Here is a 6561-nt window from a genome sequence, read left to right as displayed (position 1 = left end):
ATATACCCACTTCCCAAATGGCACCCTCCCATAGTCCCCCCCCACTGGAGCCCATATACTCATCCTGTTACTGTCATCCCTGTTACTGTCAACTGTGTTGTTGGCGCCCCCAGAACTGGTAAAAGAAAGGAGCCAGAGGCTCCTCCCAAGCCCACGTCACCCCTGAGGAACAGATGGCCTTAAGAATTCTCCTGATTTTTTCTAACTTGTCTGCCTGACAAGCTTTGCCTACCAAGCCCTTCTTCAGCAGCATCACTTGCTTTGAACTTTTCTCTATCAATGTGTGCTTTTGGCTACTCCATTGAAGGTTCTGCCTCACTTTTAGATTTTGTTTAATCGATTTTATGAATTATTCCTTCCTTTGGCAACTGATGTCAGCTTGGCCAGTCAAAGTTCCTGCCTCTAACAAAGAAAGTCAGAGCCCTTTTCCTGCTTTCCCTGGGTGGAGGTCAGAGAGAAGCCTCTTTTCTTCACTCTCAATGAAACATGAAGCATGCAGGAGCTATGTTCTGCCATCTTTCTAGTTGAATAGATGTTCATATTAGAGAATAAGATTCACCTGCAGTGAAAGCCATGGGTAGGTGAGCAGGGCAGGGGAGCACAGAGTCAGACCTTCCAGTCTGTTTCTTCATTTGTCACTGAAGCCCAGGCAGATCTTTGCTTTAACTGAGCTCTGTGACTTCATGTGCATTCATTTGCTTTGTCTTGTTTATTTCAAGGTGTTGTGTTATCTATTAGTGATCAAGCAGATCCATTAACCATTTTCCAATGTCAGTGGTCTTAAAATAATCTTTTTTGTATCAGTCTTCAGTGAAATGACCATTAAAGATAAGCCCACTTGCTAAATGCATATTCTTTCCTCCGTTGAAGGTGAGCTGAATCTCCCGTTTTTGCCAGGTATAACAAATACCCAAGATAAATCAACTTATAAGGAAGAAAGCCTTATTTGAGGTTATGGTTTCAGGGACTTTAGTCCACAGCCACTTATCCCTGTTACACTGGGCTTGTGTTCAAGCAGTTTGTTATGATTAAGAGACCTTGATATACGATGATTGTTTATCTTGTGGCAGATGGGAAGCAAAAAAGAACATTAGAAGAACTGACAAATATCCCAGTATCCCCTTCAAAAGAATGCCCCCAGTTAGTCAAATTCCTTCCATTAAGGCCTACCGTCAAAAGGTTCTACTCTACCATTTCCTAATAGTACCACAGACTGGTGACCAATTCTGTAAGGCGTGGACCTTCATGGAAATCCCAGATTCAAGCTATAGCAGTCACTTACTTTAAAAGAATCCACTACAGTGGGCAGCAGGGGGCAGGCTCCAAACTTCGCAGTGAAGAAATCTGCCTAATGCTGTTGTAGCCAAGTGGTGAAGGTTACCGAAGTCTGTGTCATGTTCTCGTTTTCCTATGAGGCAATGCAATGGGAAGGATACTTGCACTCTTTTCTATTCTTGCCTAAAACCCCAAACCCAAGCCAGATCATGAGAAAAACAGCAGACAAACCCACAGGAATGGACATCATACATGATGCCTGCTAACTGTCTTCAAAAATACCAATGTCATAAAAATAAAGACTATAAACATGTATTATGGTGCTGTGGACAGCTACTAGAACAGAAAATGAATAGAAATTGAAATTATAGTGGCAAATTGGAGTTGTCTGCCCTGATCGTTATCTTTAATTATGCACTGTATTTAGCAAATGTCTATTACAAATATATTATAGTGATTTAAAATTTCTTTAGAAACATTGTAATAGAGTCCTAAAGTCCAAACCTGCTGACTAAAACACACTCTCCAGGTAGCTGCCAGAGACTGAGAGCTGACAGGACCCTGGGATTCAGCACAAAGAGACTTTACTAGGTATTCCCCAAGTATGTGAAAGACCTTGCCAAAAGTAGAAAATTGATTTTCGCTGTCTATTTATTCATTCAGTAGAAATTTACTGAGCACATTCTATATATATTGAAGGAGCTGAGCAGAAAATACCCTCATCATTATAGGCCAATGTAAGACACAGTAAGTAACACACTAACAGAGAGGTGATATAGTTTCAGGTTATAACGCATGATGTAAGAACAGGATGAGGACCAAGGCATGTGATGATGTGAACCAGTCCTGTCTGCTTTGAGTCTTCATTCCAGTACCACACTCACATGAGCATGAAGTGTCTATTGAGAACTTGACCCAGCTATAAGAAAATGGGCATGAGAGTTTAGTGAAACATAAGTAACAAGAATATGCAGCTGTCACTGGAAGCTTCCACTGACAGTGGAGAAGTCCAAACACAAGAGCATCCCCTGAAATCATCCTCAGATCCTAGCCAGGAGGTACTTGTTTGCCAATGCAGAAGAGCGTTGGAACTGAGCCGAATTCCAGCCTAAAGTTGACTGTCATCCCCTATTTTAATATCTGTACCTTGGTCAGCTGTCCTTGTGAAGTTCTTCACACACAAGTGATCTCCACAGAAACCCTAGCCAGACCCACAGGTGAACACCAAGGACCCTTGGGTATTGCAGATGCATCTTCAGAAGAAGGTGGATATGAAACAAGTGCCAATAACTGAGTGTGCTTTATTGGAACCTTTTTTATTCCACGTTAACCTAAATATCTACATATTTAATTTTATGTCTGCAACCTTTCCAGTATATAATCTATTATTATATATTCTATAATTCTGAAAATCATAAGTATTTTAATGACTGGTCATTATAGGAAAATGGCTACATTCAAATATAACTTTCATTCTTCACCAAAAAATCAGCAAAACTTGCTACCTACCCAGACTTCTCAACATATTTCTAGTATTTTCCCAATTTGAGTAAAAATTGAGCATGAAATTCAGCTTTCTTAATAAAAAGCAAAAATAACAAGCCTGGTTGCCACCCGCAGATAAAACACTGCCAGTTGATGTCTGTGCCGTGCTATGCTAAGTGACCTTGCTTCTAAGCTGCCCATTCTTCTTGATGGCCCGTGTTTGTGAGGAGGTTGTTACAAGGCTGGCAAGATGATTCAGTGGGGAAAGGTGTTTACTACTCAGTGGAGAAAGGTGCTTACCAGCAAGCCCAGTGATTTCTGACACCTATGGGGTGGAAGGAAACAACAACTTCTAAAAGTTGTCCTTTCACCTCCACACATGCAAGGACTCTGAATTTTTGGTATGATGATTGCTTTTTCAGTGAGCTTAGACTATTTGAACCTTCCTTGTATATAAATAGTTATGTAAAGCAATACCAACATTAAAATAGGCTTGGATGCTTTAACTGAAGGCCCAAAGGACCAAGACAATAAAGTAAAAAATTGCAAGTGTCCATCTGAACAAAAGTGTTCAAAATCCTATCCATATTTTCTCTTCCAAAATCATGTTTGTATTTGTAATTCAAAACTGAAAAATGAATTTTTGTATTTTGAACTTTTGTCCAAAAGTTCTTTATGTTATTTATGACTTAAATGTCAAAATGCATTGATTGAGTTTTTTCGAGGGCTGGTGGTTAATGGTGTGCCCTGTGCAGCTGATTTCTATTAAGCAAAGGCAAAGACTGAAACCTACAGAGATATTTACACTTGTCTTAGTTCATGTTTGGATCCCAGTTGGAGGTTCCATTTGATTAGCATTTTGGCTGTAGGATGTTTGCTTTTACACTGTTTGGTTTGGGGTTAATTTTAGTATGTTAATAAGTACAGGAATGGAGAGAACAGGCAGTGTGGGCTCCCTGGGACTCAGTTCTCTACTCTCAGGCCGTGGGAAGAGGGGTCTCTTTAGAGAAGTTAGACGTTATGTTCCTTATAGCCTCTACAAGACTCAGAGGTGTGCTATGGCTATACTGATGTAAGCAAAAAAAGACAAATCTTCCGGTTTCTACACGAAAGCTCATGTGGCTTTAGAACAAAAAGAGACTCAAAAAACACAGCTCCTAGTTGCCCACTTGATGAATTTTGGCTCCATCAGGACACAAATAAGCATTTGTTGTAGATTTTTAAGTTGATACCAGTCATCAGGTGTGAGTGGTTAGGCATTAGCTTGTGTCTAGAGGGCGAACATTACCAAAGAGAGAACAGAAAATGTGAGGCATCTGCTTAACAGCTTATTTCACTCAGCCCTTTGCATCCCAGTAAAAAGTGAAAACAGAGGCCTGAAGTGCTCTAAGCATTGAAAGTAAGTGATAATAGATCACAAAACATAGGAAGCTGAATGGGGGATGGAGCCAGAAGGCATCTATCTACTTCCATCTATTTGAATCTATCTATCTATCTATCTATCTATCTATCTATCTATCTACCTATCATCTATCACCTGGCATCTATCATCATCTATCTACATTTCTTATCCAGATATCTGTTTTCCTGTCTCCAGAATGATCATGGTCATGAATTGGATCCCCATCACAAAAGACAGAGAGGCAGAGAGCAGCAGATTCAAGAAGCTGTTGTTAATATGAAACACTTTGCACACCCATACTGATGAGACTCAGGAAGATATGGTCTAAACTTTGAATAAATATTATTATATTCCCATTTACCAAATGGAGAAACTGAAGCCAGAGCTGACAGTGAGCTTGACCGTAGCTGTCATCTACAGTAGGTGGCAGGAACTTGGTGGCAAGACTAAATCACATTTGCACAAGATTTCAAGATTGGTTTGAAAGTCATGTGACATTATTTACCACATTAGTGGATATGATGACAAGAAAGAAGGTGAAGAGAACAGTCAAAAGACTAAAAACCTTCAGGACTGGAAGATATCTTTTTTCTTTTAAAAATGTTATTTATCATTATTACCAATATTATTGTTATATTTGTTTTTATTATTGTGTGTGCATTCATACGAATGTGATATGTGAGTGTGGGCAGGAAAGTTTTAATGCTGGTGCATGGAAGTTTGAGGACAATGTTCCAGAGCCATTTCTCTCCTTCCACTCAAGCATGGCTTCCAGGGATTAAATTCAGTTTTCAGGATTGTTCTTCAAGTATCTTTACTCACTGAGACATCTTGGTAGCTCAGGAAAGTACCTTTGTAAAGATGATGAAGAGTATCACAGTTCAAAAATATGATTACAAAATGATTTTCAAGAGTGAAAAGTTAAAAGAATATCCTTGTAACAAGTTACATTTGTTTAGGATTTATATCTGTCTATCTCCCTATCATTTATCTATCATCTACATTTACCTACAAACTATCATCTATATAGTAATAGTCTATCATGTATCTATCATCTATTTATATTTATCTATTAATCATCTATATATTAATTTATTATCTATCATCTATCATCAATCTATGTATCATCTATCATCTATATATAGTTATCTGTTATTTATCATGTATATATTAATCATTTATTATATATCTATCATCTATCTTTCTATCATCTATCTATCTATCTATCTATCATCTATCTATCTATCATCTATCTTTTTAATAAGCATTTTTTTCTAGTGTCAGGTCATGAGTATGATATTCTGTATATTCTAGAATTATACTCTTACCTTTTGCCTTCAGACCTATGACCCTTCTCTAATGAAACACTGTATATATGCACAAATTGATAAAGTACCTCTGTATCAGTGCTCCAGTATCCATAGAGAATGGGGCACAAGAGACCTGCACCAGACCAGCAGCTGCTGCACTTCCACTTATGGAAGCCTGAAGCAGGCAGAGCTGAGTACTGTATTCACAGTTATAAAAACAGTCTACCTGAAAACAGTGATAGGAGACTGGGAGGGTGCCTTTAATTGAGGCCAGGAAAGGAGGGATAGCAGGCTCTGGGCATTTTTTTTTTTTTCCTGAATCAGATGTTCTCATGGATGCATATATACACATATATCTATATCAATATTCTTTTCATGTGAGTTAAATATAATTTTTTTAGCAATAATATACCAAGCTGGGCATGGTGGTGCATACCTTTAATTCAAGTGCTGGAGAGACAAAGAAAGGCAGATATCTGTGAGATCAATGCAAGTCTGGTCTATATAGTGAGTTCCAGGCCAGCTAAGGCTACAGGGAAACCCGGTTTCAAAAAACAAAACAAAACAAACCATTGAAGCAAAATTTCATTGACATCCATGGGTGAAACAATATACTCTTACTTAAAGCTGACATGAAAATAAGCCTTGGAGGACCGTGTTTGTTTGTGTTTTGCTTTAAGCAATGGAGTTATGTGCTGGCCCCATGGCTCAATAGAAGAACGGGCCTTTTCCCCATTTGTTCCCTAAACCCCTCAGCTAAGAACCATCCAGACCTACAGATCACTCTTTTATAACACAGCAGTAATAACGAGGCAGGGAGTGCATGGTTTTCCATAATTTATGTGGCCCTGCATGTCCATAGAGCTGTGGATGAGCCTGCTTCTTCCGAGTTCCCATCCAGACCTACAGATCACTCTTTTATAACACAGCAGTAATAACGAGGCAGAGAGTGCATGGTTTTCCATAATTTATGTGGCTCTGCATGTCCATAGAGCTGTGGATGAGCCTGCTTCTTCCGAGTTCTGAAGCCCAAAGCCACTGATAGTGAATTACATCAGCCTTTGGCAAACATAACATTGTCTATTCCAG

General features: G+C 38.9%; 1 pseudogene; it reads right to left on the bottom strand.

Moving 5' to 3' along the window:
- The window catches only part of LOC103743601, a 9690-nt pseudogene extending 8294 nt beyond the window's left edge, over positions 1-1396 (bottom strand).
- Positions 1397-6561: the final 5165 nt, after the last annotated feature.

This window comes from Nannospalax galili, unplaced genomic scaffold, assembly GCF_000622305.1.
Source record: "Nannospalax galili isolate Female #2095 unplaced genomic scaffold, S.galili_v1.0 scaffold1562, whole genome shotgun sequence".
Lineage (NCBI taxonomy): Eukaryota > Metazoa > Chordata > Mammalia > Rodentia > Spalacidae > Nannospalax > Nannospalax galili.
The sequence above is the reverse complement of the archived record's forward strand: the minus strand, read 5'-3'. Positions and strand labels throughout refer to the sequence as shown.